At 44.6% G+C, this 21,769-nt stretch overlaps 1 long non-coding RNA gene across 2 annotated transcripts in view; it reads right to left on the reverse strand.

The window, feature by feature from the left end:
- The window catches only part of LOC139104480 (uncharacterized), an 82,450-nt gene that overhangs the window by 14,911 nt on the left and 45,770 nt on the right, over positions 1 to 21,769 (reverse strand). For both annotated transcript variants that reach the window (XR_011546038.1, XR_011546037.1), the window contains exon 3: positions 20,147 to 20,211. This is a non-coding gene — a long non-coding RNA (uncharacterized lncRNA). The remainder of the gene's footprint in view (positions 1 to 20,146; positions 20,212 to 21,769) is intronic.

The raw sequence follows: 21,769 nt of genomic DNA on the forward strand, positions 1-21,769 counted from the left end.
GGTGGCGGGACGTAACAATAATGGTCGAGCGAGTTTTATAGATGTTGCGACCACCATCCGGCGGTCAAGTCGCATAAGAGCCAATAAGGTGGGTCACGCCTCTTCCGTCAGAATTTCAGCCAAGGCGAAATTACATTCCGCCAGCTCTCGGCTCCAAGATTTTCCCTTGAACGTGCGCGTACTTGTGTGCGGAATGCGCCCTGTCTGCGGAGAGGAAAGGGACTCTTCAGACGGCGTAAAAGTCGCCCGCAATTAGCCAGCACGATTTTCCCCCCCGGCGCTGTGTCGAACGTCGTCGATTCCGGAAATTTATCTCCTCGACAAAGGGGAAAGTAAGGACCCAGCCGACGTGCCCTGGGAAAATTTATTCGAATGCCACGAACGATTCCGCTGGAAATTGTGATTCGGGTCTAAATGAATCCTCCTGATAGTCAGCGAGGTGAATTGTCGAGATAAAGTAGTTGTTCAACTCCTACAGTTACACTCGGATCGAATATTGATTTCGCGAAGTAGAGAGATTTCTGAATTCCGAATATAGATCTCAATTTTTTTTCTTTCTTTTTTTTTTTTTCCTTTTTTTTCAATATTTTATCGAGGAAACAAATCTCAACGATCGAGCAAGATTTTTTGATAACTACGCCAATGAAGCGCGTAGGCCCGGTAGCAGGTCCCCATCCCACACCTGCAACTCAGCCCCTGCCTCTCATTATCCCGACCTGATCTTTCGAAAGATATACTCGAACTTTCGTTATTTATCATGAGGTTAACGATCAGAATTTCTAAAGGCTTCGTTTGGAAACACCTCCTTCCTATATTAGCTCTATACAAGATGCTGCTGTATATAGTATGTTTATAAAAATTAATAACTCGTTTGAATTTTACGATAATTAAAACTTAAGAAAATTTCAAACTTTTAATGCACAAATGTGTATTTATCACGACGTATGTATAATTAAGATAAATATTTTATTTGAATCTTTTATATTTTTCTTCGTTTTTAAATTTGCTAAAAATATTAAGTATTTAATAATCGGCATTATTCAATTGCGCAGATAAAATAATAATTTATTAGTACCAATATATAGATGCTTATGCATATAATAATATATGGAAACCATAACCAAAATCTTTTGTATCCAAATCAGTTTAACTTTTTCTCGGAAAGGCAACGTGTCCACGGTACAAATAAAACGGACGTTTTCAGTCATCTAAAGGCGACTACTTCTTTCATCTTCTCAGCTTCTTGAGTTTAAAAAAAAAAAGGAAACTATTATTCTACAGTATTACAGAGTTCAACCGAGAAATCAGGTGCTACCGAACTAGTTTAAAACGATGACTCGGAACTGATTTGAAAAATAAACTCATGCGTTAACAAATCGGTGCATAATATGCTCAAATTTGAGGCTAAATTCATATTTCCTTTTACCCTTTTTAAAAAAAAAAAAAAAAGAAACGTTTCACACGTGATACAAACGTGAAAACTGTTTGGTTCGAAAGCTATACGTTCCTATACGATACATCAGTTAGTTCGGTTTCTCTCTTAATATCTCTCTGGCATTAGCGAAGGAAAATATTTCTGTTCTTCGTGAAATAGATCAAATTTCTACGCGCACATTTTACGTCGGGATTCTTTATTAAAGTCAACTTTAATTCTCATAAAGCACTATTTGCGATGACACATTACTCTCTCAGCTACATTTTCCAATTAGTCTTACTCAGAGTTAATTACCATGTGTCAACATGGTTGACTCCCGACCGAAGGGCCCAAGAAACGCCATACGAACTTATTAAACATATGCTCGCGTTTTTCCTGACCGCGCGGCGGACACCCCTCGACTTTGGAATGATAATAGCTCGTAATCCGTCTAGCCGTGGCGCGCTCCGTACAATGATTGGGGTTGAGGGGTCGGGAGTCGCTTCCAAATTCACCTACGATGGGGTCGAGGTCGGAGCACCCCGCGCATTCTATTTGTATACATCGCGGTCCTGGAATAGAAAACACCATATGGCGCACGCAGGTGTACCCGAAGGCGATTAGGACCCGCTCGCATGAATTTACATTAATACGCTTCGGGATTTACGTCGTTTACCGGATTTATTATTTCGAGCATGATTCGGCGCTTTTCGGAACAGGTAGGCCTCCGGTTTATCCTTCAACGTAGTTCATCATCGAGGCCTATCTAATCAACGGCCGTCAAAATGTTTTCCGATTAGATTGGGGAAAATAGAATCCTGGAGCACGTAGTATAATTGAAAAAATGTGTACTTAAGATATTAATTTTTTACGTCCGGTCGTAAAAAGAAAGATGTTGCAGCGATAATATGAAAAAGATTATCTAATAAACGACTTTTTCAAAAAAATTATAATGTAAAAGTTTCACTATTAGTTGTTTTATATCTTTGCTTCTTTCTTTCTTTCTTTTTTTTTTTTTTTTTTTTAATCTCTGATGCATTATCTTTGAGAAAAAAAAAAATCCGGAAATACCGTGTGGTCCTCTGCACGAATGACGTCATACAAATTTCGGTCTGATCAACAGCACGCACGCAATGCCCACCTGTGCGCGCGTATTTTAATTTCGCGATTCTGCGGCGAGATTATCGGCACCCGATTAGGATCCTCGTGGATATATTAACGATTTCCATTAGCATAGATCTATCGTGGATCTTGCATAACAATCGGACAGGAGGCATTTGCATATATGCAGACACGCACATAAATAATACGTAGACACATGTGGTCGAATTCACAGCGCGTGCTCTGGCCTCGTCTTCTTTTTCTCCCTCATCGAGGAGTTCCGTGTACGTAAACGCCAGAAAAAAATTTTTTAGAAATGCTTCAACAATTAAAAAATAGAACTAGCATTAATGCAATATAATTTTTAGCGTTGCCTTGGCAGTGTAATTTTTTCAAATTTATAATTATTATTGGCATGATTTTTAAATCGTTTTACACGTGAAACAATTATTTGCGCCGATAAAATTATGTGGAGCATTCGTGCGTCTAATTTACGGTGATAAAAAAAAAGAAAGAAAAAAAAAATTGCGCCATCCACAAGTGTGCACTCATTTACATGGCGTTGTTGGTATAACGGGAAGACATGAGTCAGCTCAATTTGCCGATGAATTCCGTCTGGAGAAGCAGGTATACGAAATTGGTCCGTTCGAGCATTAGCGGGTGCGTGCAGCCAATCGCGCGCGCGTGTGTTCTACGTACATGGTGCGTGTCCACCTGTGTGCGAGAGCGCGATGATTGTTATTGCGTAAAGTCGTTTGGAAACGACGCGGAGTGGCAATTAAGTCGGCGAGTGTCGAGCGCCAATCCGATGCAATATTTCACCTGGACACCTTATGACGCGATAAACAAAGTCATTATCGGTGCGACTTGGAGGAACGGTGAACATAAGGCGACCGAAGCTCATTCATCCGGTATAAGTGAAAGAAGAAAAACAGATAAAAATCTCTTTAAAATTGACAAACCCACGACCTGACTTTCTACAGAATAAAATCGACAGAAGAATATTCCCGTGTAAAATAAAAAAAAAATAAAAAAACAATACTCTACGTTTTCTTTTAAAGTTGTTAAAAAAAAAAAAAAAAAAATGCGTTCGAAGTTTAAAGATTTATTTTCAGCGCTTTGGTCATTAATTTAGTGTCAATGTTGACACATGTTTCTCTCATAAATAGCGAGGAGCGATGATTCTTCTCTTTCACAGAGATCAACGGGGGAAAGGAGCCGATTCAATCTGGCTCCTCGATCGCGGGACAAATTCGGCCTAAAGGGAGGATCAACTGTCACCGTTGATGAGCACAAGGGCTTCGAAGGGCCGAGAGGCAGTGGGGTACGTTTTATATGGGAATGCGAAAAGTCCCGACATCTAGACGCCAGCGTAGAAGGGAGACGCAGGATTTTATGTCCCGTAACTCCCTCGGGAGCCCCACGTTTATGTTCTATCCTGTCATCATGATGTCCACCTATACGCCGGACAAAACAAAATACTATTCAAGCTCTTCCTTTCCCTCTCTGTTCCTCTTCCTCTTTCGCTCCCCTTCCCCTCGCCCCCGCCGTCGTAATAGGATTTCTTCGTCCGCGACGAGAGAAATGCCGCACATTTCTGCGAGGAGAAAAGTGTTCAAGCTCTGACTTCCATTCTTTTGCTTTTATTTCATCCAGACGATGCGTCAGGATGACCCGGGGAATGCCTATCGACTTGTCTCGGACCGGCGGATCTTAATTGCGGCCGTACGATTTTAATTCGAGTGGCACGGGCTCCGCAACGGTGTACGATGGGAAAGCCCGACGACGTGCAGCGATACGATTCGCATTCGATATTGTTTAAAACGATTGCCATTGTTCGGAAAAGATAATCTTGCGTAATACTATTATTTGCGGTGCATGCGTTAAAAAAAAAAAAAAAAAAAAAATATTAGGTCGGCGCGCAGGATTTATCATTTTCCAATTAACTTATTTTCGATTATGCACACGCTGCACTACATAACGTACACACCTGTACTGTAATTTCGCTCGAATTGTTTACGCACGTACAATAGCTTCCTGCTCGGTGATTGTTACACGGCACCTAGTAATCTGTGAAAAATGAAATTTCTCCGAATGTAAGTGCAATCTGCGCGAGAGTGCTCGATGTATTTCTTTCGAGCGGATGTGTCTATTTCACTTTCCTTCTATTGTCAGACGTTTGTTCTCGTTATAAGACGTTACGTTTTCGCGCTCACAAACGTGACCTGTATTTTCCTTTGACTGCACGAACGTCGTTTTTATTCGTGTCTGAGACGTCACTTCCTACCATTTTACGCGTCACGTTTCGTACCGAGATAATTGCACCGAAGGTCCCAATACGCTTAAGCCTGTACTTTTCAGAAAGCGTCATTTATATTATTATAAGAATTGCTCCGATTTTATTGGAAGACCCGCGCGGTCGCGTCCTCGATACCGCGAGACGTATATTTATCTGCGAAATGACACGTTACCAACCGCGAATGTTTTTCTTTCATCAATGCACGACTTTAGATCTTTTGTCTCGCCAGATTACTGTATTACGATAAATACATCGCTGTAAATAAAAAGTGCAACTGCGTTTTGCGCAGAGAACGGTAAAGACCCTACGGTTTTTATCAATTGCGCCAGGGTAAACAGAGCCTTAGGATTCGCGCGTAACCGCCGCTGATAGATTTAGCATGACTAATCTTTCATATATCTTCATCATCCAATTGCTCCTTCCAGTTACTTCGCGTTATTGTCAGTACTACGAAAATGGCACGCGATTAATCTCAATCGCTACCGCGAGTCGAATTTCCGCGTTGCAAACAGCGCGCCACGCTATCGTTACGGCTTACTTCACAGCCGTTGCCTTTTTTTTTCCTTTTCTTTTTTTTTTTTCTTCGCTTATCAAACCGCTCCTTGTGTGCATATCTACGCAACCGGCAATTCCATTATCCCGGAGATTTTTTCGTACGTACGCGCGCAAAGTGAAACTGTTTGGAAATCGCAGAAATCGCTGCCGGAGGATTATATATCCCGCGCGATTTCTTGCGCGGATCGCGTGAGCGGTGCGCGACGGGCAGTGAAATTCACCGCGAAATAAAATGACCGGGGAAACGCAGAGAATCGCGGCAATAATTCTCGTTGCCGGCAATGGGCGCGCGCGATAACTACAAGGTGCGGGATGCAACGATCATTATCGGGATAACTTGAGCCAAGGCGTATCTCGCGCGCGAAATTTTACGTCTCATTTCGCTCTCGCGGCGCGGGGCTTTCATTGTTGGTGCACGCGCACATTTTTCCCGACGCCGGATTGGACGCACAACGGGGATTTCCGCAAGTTTTAATTCCCGCTTAAGCGCTGGCAAGCAACGTACCGCGTTGTATCCCCTTGGCACGGGGCTTTTGTTTAAAATTTAAGAGGCTTCCCCCGTGTAGAATATCGTTCTATGCCAGATTTTACGACAATCCCTGAAATTGCAACGCTTTACCGCTTATAGCCGGCGTATTACGCGCGTAGAACGTGCCGTGTAGTTGCCGCGGCTACAAGTCTACGCTGGGATAAAGAAGGTCCAGATATATTTGAAGGCGAAAACGCTGCAAATTGGCGACGCAACGAGCGACTCGCGTCGCCCATATCAATCAGCCCGTATCGATCGTAGTTGCAACATTGCTTCGCCCCGTCATCGCAAATTGCGTTCAACGTTGGATTAAATGCAAATTTCGGCCGCAATTGGTTCGGTCACGAATTACAAATCGCGTATTACGATTCCCGATGTGTTATTCGACCGTAATTATATCACGTCGGCGTTGTTAGCATCGCGCCCGGCCGTCCCGATTACGTCGCCCCGACCTCGCTCGAAATATTTCGTCGCCGGCGAGAAGCCTCGAATATACGGCCGCGAAGCTGTCGCAGACGCATTTTAATCCGCGCGCGCGAGGCGCCCCGCGAGGGAAAATGATTCGCTAGCCGATAATATCGCGGTCGTTAACGGCGCGCCGCCAGCTCGACGAGGCCGCGGAGGCCAACGGCGACCTTATAACCCGGCTGACGCTACACCGCGGCTATAATTTATTTCGTATTACGGTCCTCGCTCTCGTATCGAACTGTCCCGTCGGCTGGCTGTCCCCGAGTTCGACGGAAACACGCCGCAGTTTTACGATCGACGGGGTCGAGCGAGAGAGTTGTCGTCGGACGTGTCACTCGAGTTACGGCTGACAACGAATGCATATTCGTGAAATAATGTAACGAATGCTCGCGCGGAATTAGTTTAGAGAGCGCGTAGAGGCCCGAATCGAACATCGGGATCTCTTTCGAGAGGAAAAAAAAAGAATAAGTTTATTCTTTCGAATTGTATATATGTACAATTTTTTTTTTTCCCGAGTTACGTTGAATAAATCAGCTATTTATATCGCCGATATGCGTTTTCAAGATATTCCACGCTTTTCCCGGTTACTTTTTATACAATTGGCCTTAAATAATTCGCAATTAAATATAATTACTCCCGAGGCGGCTTTAATTTGTCTTTTACGCTTTTTGACCGCGAATGAATTAACGAGTTACTGCAGCCTCAATTAATTCACGATATCGCCGCGATAATCACGTCCATTATCTCGTTCAATTAACTTTCATATAAAAATCATTATTTCTGTACGTGACGCGTGTAGCATTGTTACATCGGCATATGTCTATATCTAGGAGTGACGAAGTAATTTAGACCGGTACCTTATGTCACCGCACTTTTATACGCACGAAATGATGCTATTAGAGTGTAATGTCCTCTAACACAATGTGCGCCGGGCGCCGTATTTTATCGTAATAAACTCACATCCGGCAATCGTGACGGAATTCGGGGCGAGATTCGGCCGAAAGGAGAGCGCGATTCACGTATGGTCCGTCTAGCACCTGCGATGACCGCCGATGCATGTCGCCCTAAAATCCGTCTCTCTCGCCTCCTCGGTCGTAAAACTGATGAGTTATTAGTACGTTAACGAGCGGCGCGGATCTCCCTATTATTTCCGATCCGTTCGTCGAGGAGAATAACCGACGGATCGCCTCGCGTCGCGCATTGTTCGAAAAACGGTGCAAAATTGAGTTTTGAGAGAGCCGGCCGGGGATAAACGGGCGGGCATTGTGCCCGGCGATCCCACGGGACGGGATTACGATGTTGACAGCGCCGTGACTCCCGCGATATTCATAAACGGGAAAAGCACGGACGTATAGGCGCGCGACGATCGATCCCGGCGTGGAGTATCTTAGAGACACGCTGCACGTTTCATGCCGCAATAGCGAAGTCAATTTTCTTTTTTAATTAACTGTCATCTTCGATTTCGAGATAGGATCTCCCTGACGTTTTCTTGTTAGCCGGTAGTCGGCTATTTCGCCGAAGACCGAAGAATACGCGCGAGTTCATCGCCATTAAATTCAAGGACACTCGTTATCCGCAGGTGCGCCGTCTTTGACGTAATCTGCGCGCCGGTATCCCCGCGAGTGGAAACGATCTCGAATCCAGCAGCCTCCGATCCCGGCCGTGGACACGCAAGGCGGATTATACTTCTCGCGCGGGGTGAAATTCACTGATTCTATCGGATCAGTCAGGTAGCTTTGACGTCAATATGTAGACCTTAGAGTTGCCGGCGTCGATACCAGCGTGTGACGCATGTGGAATTGCATCTTTTCACAGGCGAGAGGGCTTCCTCCACGGCTTGATCCGTATTTACGTACCAATAAGCGTAAAATTGGCCTAACTGCTCTGCGAGACGAAGGGGAAGAAAAGGGAGGCCGGGAAGGGTGTCGCGCAATAGAAACGAGAGGAGAGGCGGGCAATCATGCGTAATTGAATTCACCTTTGTGCGGAGGAGAGGTCTCCCTCCGCGCCGTATGAATATTCAATTCCTCAATTTGCCGCGCGAGCATACACGTTCAATTTGGCGAGAAGCGTCAAGGAGTTACGGCGGCGTTTCAGGAGCGGCAAGACACCTCCGTCGACGACCAATTAGGATCGGCCTCTCGTGTACCGAGAGACAAACCGCTCCGTACCTAGTTTGACAACGTGTTTCCGTTCGGCAAACACGTTCGATCTGCCTTACGGTCTCTAGATATTTGTCTTCAAACAACCCAGTCACACCCACCGACGAGAGAGCGGAGTTAGCCGGAGAGAGAAGCGGTTGGACCGATCTCAGGCTGTACGCATCCAGCGTAACGAAAACGAACGTTTTATTAGGATTGATTGCGGCGCGTACGGCAAGTGGTGAGATCGTAACGACGAAAATTTTATTGCCAGGAAGTCGCTCTCTCGCACTGTAAACACGCGCGCACACCTTACGTAACCGTCGCGTCGTTTAGTTTCGCTCGGGACAAAGTGCAATCGCCGCATAGCGCGATATACGGTGCTCCGTTAACATTTACGTGAAATATACGAGAAATATCTCGGCGTATATCGATGACAAAGGCAAAGACGCAGCGCCGTGCACGCCCCGAGGTTTGGTCTCCCGCTGAATGTCTGCGTACCGTACCGAACGCTTCGCGCTTTCTCGCGCGTGAAATTCTGGCGACGTCTACCAGCGGCCTCCTCCCACGATTCCACCGCCATTAATTTCTTACAAACGGACATGCAGTCGTTTAAATAAACTGCTCGTGTAACGATTTTCCGGGCGGGCGAGCGGGTGGAAACGCGAACGTTTGTTTTAAAGAGAGATTTTCGCCGTGTTTTCCTACGGTGAGCCGAGCCCGGATTCACTGGCACGTACGCACGCACGTGTACACACCGAATGACTGTACTTTGCAGCGACTCCGGAGCCGAATTTGCGTCGGTGTATAATGGCGTCGTGCGGGCATTACTTACACCCGATGATTACAATCAACAGCCATTCAGAGAAACAACCCCTCCGGGGTGTGTGTGCTCGCTGTTTTACTTTCCGTTTGAGCGATGCGAGCCGCCACGTGACCGCAATCACGGCGCTGTTTGTGGGTACTTACGCAACTGTTTAACGAATACAAGGGGATCGCGCGCGCGTCCACGTTATTTTCGCATTTTTTTTTTTTTTTTTTTGCGAGATCGGTACGGATTAGGCCTGGAGCCTCCACGAATGGGAACTGGACGGGAAACGATCCCGACGATGGTTCGAGTACGAGTATTAATTAACGTGCTGATAGAGCCCCGACGCATATCGCGTTAATCGCAACGGGATATTAATTTAATCCGCGTCGTGGCATTATTCGAATGACGAAATAAAGAAACGTTATTTCTCTCGTAAATAAATTAACCGCTCGGGCAACGGCAATCGGATTGATATCTCGCGCGCTTATACGCCGCGAATTTCAAGCACGGCGGAATGAGCAGAATCGACATACGTCACGTTAATACGCCATAACGAAGTTGATAAACGCCACGGAGGTTATTCTGACTCTTGCATCGAAAGTAAACTGCGTAGAAGATATTGCTAGACGCGGGGTAGAAAATATGATTATGTGAACCTGTCGCGGAGAGTAACGAAGAGTCTGAAAAACCCGCCGCGGAGATAACGCTTTCCGCGGAGATGATGAATATTCAACATGCCTGTACGCGGGATCGATTAATTTGTGAAAGGTCTGTTAATTTATATACGCGACGAGCGCGTAAACTTTCTTGTTTTTTTTTTTTTTTTTTTCTTTTTCCATTAATATGAGACTTGCTCCGCTTCTCACTCTCGCCTTCCCGCACATCTATCGCTCGTATACGCGCACGCTTGTACGCCTCATTTATAACACATCTCCTTGTTCGACCGGCTCATAACAAGGGTATGACATAAATCATAAAACGCCACGCGTCCGCTACTTATTCAATGACACTCTTAATGACATTTTTATGCCGCTCGTGATTGCACTCGTTACAAATTGCACGGCGAATGACTTTCCTCTCGTTGCGCGGACAATCTCGGCGTCGCCTGCCTACAGATTCGTCCCTCCGCGGTTGTGAAGCGGCACGTCTAGAACGAGGGCCGAATAACGGATCGCTGTCCGTGGTGAGGATTGGATTTAAGTGGCCGAGTGGCGCCGCGTCGCCTCCCGTCGAAAATCCCGGGGTCGGGTCCTCGCGTCCGTGGTAATCTTCGACACGACGATCCGCGCCTCGCGTGGATCGACATTGTCGTGAGCGCGAGGAAAAGCCGCCGGGGCAGCTGCCGGATTAACGTCACTTCGGCTTGGATAGGCGATGCCAAGGAGCGGTGAAAGGTTACTCGCTGATAGATGAACGCGATCGAAGGTTTCTCAATTTATTTACGGCCATATAAATAATGACGAACGCGCACGACCGTAAATAACGGAGGCATAACCCGTCGTTGAGAATTCCCTATCGAAAGGTATACTTTACGTCGATCCTATAAATTACGGAATCAAATTTTGTAGCTGCAAGGTAAACGGAAAAAAAAAAAAAAATCCGAGAATTACGTAATCGAGAAAGTGCATCGTTTGATTCGGTATTAATTACGATGCCTTTAATCACGGAAACATTGCAATGTAGATCTATCGTATGCCTTGTAAATTCTATTTTAATTAAATTTAATACACGTGCGTAATACCACTGCCCGTAATTTTATTTCATAAAACGTTCATCTGCCAATTCATCAAAACTCGCCGCTCGATTGATTAAATGTTTGAGCGCGCACCGTTCCCTCTTTGTTTCCGAAAATGTTTCCGGCCGCCCGCGTCGTTATACCTAAATCAGGTGGTATTCGTTGCGTGAAAAAACGGGCAAGCCTCGCATACGCGCGCGCGCCATTAGACGCGGCGCATTACATTTTGTTCTGCGTTTAATTTTGGCAGTTTTCGCAGGGGCGCGGCTAACAAGCGTCGCAGGCGCCGCAGCGACGGCACGTAATTAACAGCACTAATTTTAATTGCTATGCAACAAAGAGCGGATGAGCACGAATTCCCACGAGCCTCTCATGAGCGTTCCGTTGATGAACGATAATTTCAGCAGATTCGCTTTCGTCCTTTCTTCCCTCCTCTCTCTCTCTCTTCTCTCTCTCTCTCTCTCTCTCTCTCTCTCTCTCTCTCTCTCTATGCCCGTCTCTCTTTTTCGGTCTACCTCCCTCTTGTGCTCACTTTTACCACTCGGTGATTATTCGATTCGATTTCTCGCGGCACGAAAAGGGCCCCTCTACCCACCGAAAGATGTGATTTAATTCTCGTGTATGCACGAGTTGCAAGAAAGGCGGAGTTCATTCGCGGAACAAGGTTGCGATTCGGGCGCTGCACAGTTTTTCGCATGAGAAGTTACGGGCGCAGACACGGCTGCGCATCTTCTCTCGATGCGCCGCTCGTGCACCGAGGTATTTGCATTTAATTGCCGAATAAAGCACGTTTAAACCCCGTCGCGCCTCCCCGCCAAGTAAATAACAATAAACGAAAACGCGAGCGGCGGAACGAAAATGTATCGTTTGTCTGGAATTATTTATTGATTGCGGCGGCAAAGAGCCCGACGGCGAAGCGTAGTCCGCGCCGCGAAGTAAAGAGTTCCGAAAAAGACATAACGATTGGATCGACGACGTCGATGAAATGAGGAAAATACGAAACGGCCCCGGGGCAACGGCATACGCAGGGTCCGGGTAATCACACCGGACACTGATCGGTGGCCAGACAGGTGAGCCAGTGATGAAAATCCCATCAGGACGGTAGTCATGAATAAAAAATTATATCGACCTATCAGGGCATCTGGTTGACCAGACACCCCGCATTAAGGCTGATATCCAGAAACACTCTGCGAGATTGTTATACCACCCCCCTCCGGCCTACCCTTCGCGTCGCTCTAACGCCCGCAAATTCGATGGTCCGGGTAAACTACCCCTTATTGCCGCGCTGATCGACTCCGACGAGAGGGTAATCGAGCCCGTGTTTTGCCCGTCATTTTTTTTCTTTCTTTTTTTTTTTTTTTTTCTTCGGGACAAAACTGGGAAAAGCGATCGATCATGTAAGTACGAGCGTATTCGTCTTCGTGGAATTACGTTTAAAATATATGTATGCCTGTCCGAATGGCATTACGCTTAATACATTATTTGTGCAAATTCTATGGAAACGAATCGCTTTCCGCGATAACGAGCTTAATTTCAGATTTGATTATCGTCTACTTTGCAAACTCAATACACCACGTGCGCGTTTAGCAGATATAAATGACGTGCCAAACGAATATAATCGTATTAAGTCGTCGTGACTAAAGTTTTCTCCCGCTGTTCCTCTCGATCTGACTCTATCTCGGTTTTTATCCACCGGATTTTAATCTCGTAATGTCAAAGCCGTGCTTGAATATTGAGAATCATTAGTCAAACTGTCATACCGATATTAATAGTTCGCAAGTATCGTAGTATGCACTCCATGGAAATGCATTTCATTTATTTCCCGCCCGGTGGAGTGACATTGTTGAATGACTTCGGCCTCTTTTTCCCGATTTTTCCCCTCCGACATCTCGGGTATCCGTCTTACGCCGTGCTTTCGCGTTTCCAGGCGTCTCGAGGACGGTGAATTTGCACCTTTCCGCGACACGAAATCACTTTACGGACTATTATGGCGAAAGTAACATTACGGAGATCGAAATAACGTTAAGCTATAGATTTCGTGTAATTTATATAGCCGCGATTACAGCAAGATAATATAAAAGTAAATTATTCAGGAATATTATTCTATTAAAAAAAAAAAAACCAAAAAAAATGATGTAATTGGATCGATAGAAATTATTTATTTATATTTAGTATCGCTTCGGGCGAATAATTTTATGTTTCAAATACCGTGAACACGACTCATTATTACAAAATGCACTGGTAAACGTTGTGACTCATAACTCGCGCTGCCTGACATACGCCAAGTAAGAAGCATTCCTTTGTAAAAATAATTTATCGCGGTCGGGGGAACTTTCAATTGCAGCCCCGGTAGATTTTATCTCATTATTTCATTTATTGCTATCAGCCTGCCCGTTATCTTCGGTCGCTCGAGAGAACATCGCGGAGATAAGGTAGCCGGAGATACAAAATCGTAGTTCGTGCTTCTGAAATTCCCGTACGACGGAATGGTGCAATAAAATTGAATAAGTTTATCCGCGTTCTTTGAACTATGTAATTGCGTTCAGAACCATATATTCGTTTGAATATCGAATACTACGATTTCAAGTATGTAAACGTCCAAAGTTTCAATAAAGCGATTAATTATAATAATAAAAAAAATTATTAATAAAAGAATTAATTCGTTCTATACAAAAATTACTGTATTAAATTATATAATAAAAAAAAAAAATAAAAAAAACCAAGATAAAAGTTGAAGAATACACTTTATTGGCGCACCGTTTGAATTTGCAAACCGCGCGAGTATCAAACTGACTTCCCGCACTGCCGCATAGACACACCGGCTGCTGCAGTGGAATAATTAGCAGCGTTGTGCAAGGTGCATAGGGGATCTAACAAGGTTAGCTAGTCTGAGGCCTCACGCACGAGAAGGCGCCCCTGCGAACCGCGCCGTTGGCTCCTCCACGAAGGCCCAACGGTCGGATGACTCATCGGGGCCCGGATATAATGATGCACACGATGATGATGCCGGTGGCGACTGGGATACCCCTTCCACGAAGCTACCCCTTGAACACTAACGCAATGCAGCCGAGCCCCCACGTGCACGAGCGTGTTCTTAGTCATCAAGTTATCCGGAACTATCCTTCTTTTTTTTTTTTTTCCTTCTTCTTCTTCTTCTTTGCTCCCCATACCTTTGCCGCCACCTGATCCACGCACGTGTAAAATAGGCGACTAGAAGCGACGTCCAGGTCAACGCACGGCACGAATTCGCTGCCGAACGCGTGACTCATCGCGCGCGAACCGTGCAAACGACGTCGTAGGAACGCACTGCGTGGGCATAGGTATATACGTCCGGCCGGTCTTCCTGGCGGAATGCGAGGTATCTTTCGGGTCGCCGGTGCAGAGGAATACATTAATCCGGCGCAGGCTAATTTTTGCGGGGCGGCTGATCGAGAGATACCGCCGCCGCTAGTTCGAACGCGCAACATTTCGCAGCTCGTGTAAATGGGAGTTTCGCAAAAGGGATTCCACCCGTGACAGAACAATAACGCGCAGGCTGACAATTAATTAAATATTTATTTATGTCGAGTGGCTAGAGCCAACGCTTATCTTTTCCCCTCACCGAAAGTATTTTCATTACTCACGGCTTAAAATTAGAAACAATGGATTTATGGACAAAGGCGACTGCACCGAGCTTTTTAAATTACATAAAACGAAGGTACAGTAAAAAAAAATTTCTCACGTTATCTGCCGGACGGAAATCAGTTTCGACAAAGGACGAGAATGCATCGAGCGAAAGAAACACGAGGGGAACACGAAATCGTTTCTTCGTTAGTCCACAAATGAGGCACGTCGGAAGCTTCCGGGAAATTCCTCCGTCGGAAAAAAATCATGTTTTCCGGATTGTAATATTAGAACGTTTCGACCGTTCTTTACCAGCGGCGCGCTCGCCCGGGCGATTGCTTGAGCCGTGCGGGGCAATGATATATGTGTGTACAAGTGGCGTACACCGCTGCTAATTGGTTAATCGTGTCCATCAATGCGACAGAGGGAAAGGGAAAGAGAGATCGCGGAAAGTTGAAGGAGAGACCGGCGCTCGTACGAGGATCATTTTTTGCGTGCTAGTCGCAGCGCAACCGAGGCAAGTAGTAAACTAACTGAAAGTACCATTCCGCGAATTACGCGAGTTTCAGCACGAAAATACAAATTGATGTCACTTGTCACGAAAATGATTCAATAAGCGACGGTTCGTTACTTAGTTCGTTCTTTCTGCTTGCTCGTTATTTCCTCCGCCTCGAGCTTTATCTCTGTCGCTATTATTTTCGCGATCTCGTACAAAGGGTCCCTTACGAAAGGACTTTTTATAGGTTTAAATTTTTCATCGTAAGTAATAAGGAAAAATTAAATTTGACGCGCACGCGACGTCCGTTCCTTTTTCTTCGCGTCGGGCCTCCTCGCTCTCTCGCTTCTGCAATCTTCGAAAGACCGGTGGCAGTCCGCCGATTCGTTTGGCGAAGGCCCCGTTACCTCAGAATAACGAGGGAAGGGGAAATTGCACAATCAGGCATTGCTCTCGGCAAACGGACGTGGTCCCGAAGTGACGCATAACTTAGGCGGACGAGACCAGAAGCAGGTGACACAATTCCGCTTATGATTCGCAGGCTAAAATCGTAGCTGCCGTGTAGTCTAATGAAAAAGCGCAACGATAAGATAAATCGGAAATAACTACATCGGATTAACGCTATCTACGCGTCACGGTGCTCTCGTTGTTACTGACCACTTATCGATTCGTATTTGCGAGCGTTTATGTTAAAAATAGATATACAATATCTGTGCAAAAAAAAAAAAGATTTCGAAACGAGATAAAGGGACTCGATATTTATTGAATGATGAAACAACGCTAAGTAGTGAAATAATACACGATTAAAATGCGGAAGGACGGTGAATCACGTGCTATTTTTACGTATGATCTGATAACCGATCGTGACATATAAAATAAAATTAAAAAGAACAAGAAAAAAAAAAAAAGAATATATTTATACGAAATTTACATACTGCAGATAGTGCGTCGCATTTTATAGCGAAATACTTCCAACTACACGTCGCGATACTTCACGCATGATTTAATAAGTGAAATCAAATAAAATCAGCCTCAGTCTCTGCTAACGATCTTTCGAGTTTCTTTTACAAGGAGTCACTTTTAATTTCGTAGCTAGCACCTTATAAATTGCGCTTCGATTTATTCTTCGGTCTATCTTATCGTTGGCGTAGCCGAGATATACCTCGCATCTATTTGCCCGCGACGAGGGCTTCGTCGATGTCCCGCAACGGGAGACTCGGGCTTTCCCGACGGCATAGAGCATTTTGTTCCGGTCGAATGCGCCACTGAAACGGTGAGCTAACGAGTGCACGTATCTGCGAGCAAAGCGACGCAGGCATTCGTCGCTCTCGCGTCCGTATTTGCGAATTTCCTTCCCTCCCCGTAAGGTCGGAAAAAAAAAATCCGGGTATCTCTCTAATTATTCATCATCGCGTCCGAGAGGGGAAAAAGGAAAAAAAAAAAAAAAACGAAAATTGGCGAGTCCGCTCGTTTCCTCTCTCGGTTAATACTTTCAGCCAAAGAGGATTCCGGCAGCCGCGGCTCCTAGTTTAACGATTAACGAGGAGACTCCGCCTGACCCTCTCCTTCATTTCCTTTTGGCCAAAAAATATTTTTTCCTCCGAGTCGGTGGTAATGTGCGCGGCAAAACAAGCCACAATTTAAATCTGTTTCAGGAAGTTGAAAGTCATCGAAGCGGAATCGGGCTTTTAATCTGTATTTAAGTTACGACGAAGATAATTAAAATATATTCGATCGCGGAGATTCCCTTTCGTGATTCCCCGTAGAACGTTTTCGTCACGTAACTTTCGTTGTTAATAAATGTTATTACGTCTACAGTGATCCCTTGATACTTTTCTCGGGTACCGAGCGTGAAACGTTCACCCGTTTTCGTGACTGTAAGTACAGGGTGGGATAAATCAGTGACATTAGAGTACACACGGGTAAATCAGCGACGTTAAAAGAGCACGGGAGAGTAAATTTCCAAAGTGTCATTGACTCGCTGTCGAAATGCGTGAGCATAAGGAGATAATAAGACCGAGTGAAAAGAAAGGAAACGATAAATGACGTGGCATCTCCGGCCCATAATTTTGGCAGAACGACTCCTTTCTTACGAACGCGGTAGATAATGCCAACTTCCGAGAATCGCCGTTGCAACTGTCAAAAGTGGCATATACGACGATTCATAAATCTCTTCGACATCGGCGCGCGATACGGACTTAAGCTACATTAATTTCGTTTGCATTTTTAGATTTCATCCAGCGCCGCGTACTCCGCGGAAGATTAATTTTCTTAAGAGCGCGATCTCGCCGAAGCGATATTTGAAAAAGAGACATATTGAAGAAACGTAAAAGTCGAACGACAGGTATATATCCGAGCCATCAGGTGCAATCATACGGGTCGAATCACGCTGAACGTCTCATCCGGTGGTTAAGGGAGACGGGAAGAAGTAAGAAAGATCGTGGAGCGAAGTGAGAGAGAAGTCAGGATCGGCGCAGCCACACTAACCCATAATTTCCGAAAGGGCTCCCTTCGGGCCCTCACCGTGGTGGAGAAACCGGTAGACGATTCCTTGGATGCGCATTTATACCCGACCCCTACTCTACCCTTTGCGCCCCCGCGCGTCTCGGGGTCAAGGAACGTCTCTTATTGCCCGTTATTGCGGCCCGGGGACCGCGAAAAGGGGAGCGCGCGGGAAGATTTTTCGCATATTGCGGTTGCAGCGCGAACTTAGAATAATTCATCGTTACTTTTTGGCTTCCCGTAATAATACCGTGTAACGCCCACCGATTACTCGCGCGTTGACCATTGCCGTCGGCGATTTCCCATACGGCAACACCATAGGGCTCCTCTTTCTCCCTCTCTCTTTCTCTCTCTCTATCGCCTTCCCGCTTACTTTGTCCGGCGATTTCTCTTTCTTCCAATGGTCAGACATTGCTCTTGCGTTTATTAAAATGCATCGTGTAGAAGGCGCACCGAAGCATCCCTATTCGTGGCCCTCATAACGAAATTACTGTGATTAGTCCCTCTCTCCTACGCTAACCATCGCTCTAACTTGTGCCCTAATTCTATCCTCACGACGATCCGCAGAAAACGCACGCGTTTTCAACGCTCTTGTTTTGCTCGTGCACCGCGCCGTGGATCCAAGGCTGCCATACGATCCTAGCCGTCCCTTCGTAATTGTTCTTTCCGTGAACCGTGTCGTTTTGGAAGGTCGAGACGATCTAACATAATCTCTAGTTCTTCGTATTGATTTATTCTACGCTTGGCATCTATCATTTATGAGGATTTTAATCTGCCTGCATGGCGACCTTAAACGATTTCCTCTTCTGTCGCTACGCTATATTTCTCTGCCGAGACTCTCCTGTTCGGGCCGGGTCGAAAACGGTTTTATGGCCAATAAAAATCCAGTTATCTATGGCGTATTTTTACAACAAAAAAAAAAAAAAAAAAAAGTATCGTTTCCATTCCGTCAGATCTGTCTATCGATTATTCTGATACACGGAATGTCTGGTCCTCGTGATACCCTATAATTACGTGGTTCGAATAACGCGTTTAATGCTAATGTAATTTCGTTCCGGTAATCGATCGTTTCTGCATTCTTTTATTCTTATCGTCTAAATAACCGCGTTGCATTTTAAAAGAGTGAACATCTAGCGCTGAATTTTTTTTTGACAACGTATAAGTTTTATTTTATAAAAAAGTGTTTCGTTTTTTTTTTTTTTTTTTAATTATGTAATAATAAATATGGAATTTTATTGTTGTGTTTAACTTTTATAATTCAATGCGTACGATACTTTAAAATACTTTTCTAGGTGAGGAAATGTAATTTAATATATTTACGCGATTTAATTCCTGCTCGCTGACGAACTTTGAATATCCGGACGAAATTTGTTTAACGTACTACAGATTTGTCGATGTGTCCCTGATTCTCTGTAGGGATCTCGAAATTCTCAGAAAAACTCGCCCGATCCGAGGAACACCAGGACCTTTCGCGTGGAGAAAACGGAAGGGGCCTGCTTTTTTTGTCCTCTCTTTCTCCGTCTTCTTCTCTCACGAGAAGATCTTACGAAGATAGGAGAATGGATTTTGTCGACCAGTTTTGGGACCAGTTTTGGGGTGTTCTCCCCCACTTCCCTCTCCATTCTTCGCTCCGCTGTTTATTACACGAGGCAATTTCTTTTCAGGAAATACACGAATAACGAAAATGAACGGTGGAGAAATGAAAAAAAAAAAAAAATAATAAAAAGAAGAAAAAAAAGGTAAAGAAGAGAAAGATCGAAGGACACGACGTAGGACCAGATGCAATGTCGTCACGGATTGGAAAAGGAGTCTTCGCAAAATCTTTTTGTGAGCCTCGGAAACTGCCCATAAGTGCTCCACGCAGTCTGGGGCTGTTTTCTCTCCGTCACGACGACACGCTGAGCTTGCATTTCACACCGGTCAACTCGCTAGATCACGTTTACGTTAATATATTGGTGTGAGTTTAAGGGTACGGGAACAAAAAAAACGATTTTTACTGAAACTCGACGTGACCCTGTTACCAGCAATCAGACCGCAAACAGAATCTGCGTCGCGTACTACGGGAAAGTTTTCAGAGACTCACTGAGATTTACCGAAAAACTCTTTGTTGAATAGTCCTTATTCGAGTACGCTCAAAACTGAATTTTTATTTTTGTTTAAATAATATTTTAGATTAAAAAAAATTTTTTTTAATAAAGCAGCGCAATAACGAACGAATAAAGTAAAATTATTTCTTATTAAAATTAATTTAACAAGAGTAAAAATTTTTAAAACGTAAAAGTAATTTATAGAAAATAATTATCTTCAATACTATCGTGACGTGTCTCTAAAAAGTGCGTAAAATAACAAATTTAAAAGTCCGATAATTGTCTGCAGCTATATATTTTTACGACATAACTAATAAAAAAAAAAAATTTTTAGATTATGGCAACAGGGATGTTTAGGAACAGGTAGTCTAAAACGAAGGCACTATGAATAGAACACGTTCATACCTGTTTTTGCAGGTGTATTCCAGTCAGATGTGGTCTGCTCTGGTGAAGATAATGCACGCAGGGATCTGAAAAAAAAAAAAGAACAAAGTTAAAGTGAGAACACTTGTACGTGAAAATTCTCTACTCTACGAGTGCTAACTTAATGACGTCTTGCGTCCCTATTGCAAAAATTTATTGGTCTAAACGACATGTTTGCATTACACGTGTCGAGTCACATTTATTTTGATTTAACGCAAAAAAAATATATTTCGCTGAAATGATATTTTATCGCGAATTAAACATGCGATTCGATCGGATAAATTTAGCTGATGCATTTAAAATAACGGGCAACATCTGTGCCTGAACGATGCGTACGTTTCGATGCGTAAAAAGCACAATTTCGAAACCGGGTCCTAACACGCTCCGGTAGAAAATAAAAAGCGGGATCTCATAACGCACTCTCCAACCGAGAGCGAGAACGGTAATAAGAATATTAAGGCTGGTCCTAAAGAGGTGGAAAAAAAACCCCTCACGTTCGCCTGGTGTCCATCTGTCTGGCGACTGTCTGGCTGTATGTCCGTACGTCTCACGAGAAAATTAACTTAAATTAATTGTTTTCTACGATTGCACTTGAAATATGCGCCGAATTTAATTACGACTGGTCAGAATTTTTACGTGCCTTCCAAGGAAGCGTCGAGTAAAAAGTCGTGGAAAAAAAAGTAAAAAATAAAAATTCGGAATAACGTGTTTCGAAAAATAAATTCTCCCGAATGTTACACGGCGCAGTACGCTTTTCAAGTGAGCTATTACAAGCCATAAAGTGCTTCCGTGAATTTACAAGCGTATCCAGCATAGGTCTTTGTATTCCTGCGTACGTTTAATAAATCGCACGCATTTTCGGGTCGCCTATATAATAAGTGATAAATGCAAGCTTCGTGGCTTTCGTTTAAACGGCGACGTCACTTTTGGCGCTCTTTATTTCCTGGCTTCTGGGAAGAGATCGGGCGGATCCTCTCTCTTCTGGCTTCCCGTGAAATATATCGAGGAGCATTTATAACCCACTCCGATGCCGGCCGTTGTTGGCGCGTTATCGGGCAAAAATATCAGAGCCGCTTCATACAACCTCGGCATCCTGCGTGAAAAATCTTCCTTCCCGTTTCCTGGCGCGTTTCCTCCCAAAACCGCCGCCGATCGCGCCGCGCGTCTCGCTACTCTGTGCGAAATTAACTAGATCGCGCCGCACAAAAAAAATGCATGCCGGTAGATCCGGCCGCGATTAGAAGCGCATTATTACCGAATTATGCGCCGGGCGACGTCCGGCCCGGGAACAATCTCTTAATTACGGCTCGCAGAACGTTAAAACGCGCGGCTAACTAAGAAAAAGATAATTGTGGTCAGAGACCTTGCGTTTCTAAGAACACAGACCCACGTGTCGTGAAAGTTAACGTGATAAAAGCAAATAAAGAAGCTACGCTGAAAATGCAGATAAATAAAAATCAGATAAATCAAACGGTAAATAATTGTCTCAAGGAACGAGAAAATAATGATTATATTTTTTTTTTAGTTTCATGTTTATGAAATTGTTATATAGGCGATTAGAATCTCATCGGCTGCGCGCGGCCTTGGCAACCAAGCAGCGAGAAA

Source organism: Cardiocondyla obscurior, linkage group LG07, assembly GCF_019399895.1.
Source record: "Cardiocondyla obscurior isolate alpha-2009 linkage group LG07, Cobs3.1, whole genome shotgun sequence".
Taxonomy (NCBI): domain Eukaryota; kingdom Metazoa; phylum Arthropoda; class Insecta; order Hymenoptera; family Formicidae; genus Cardiocondyla; species Cardiocondyla obscurior.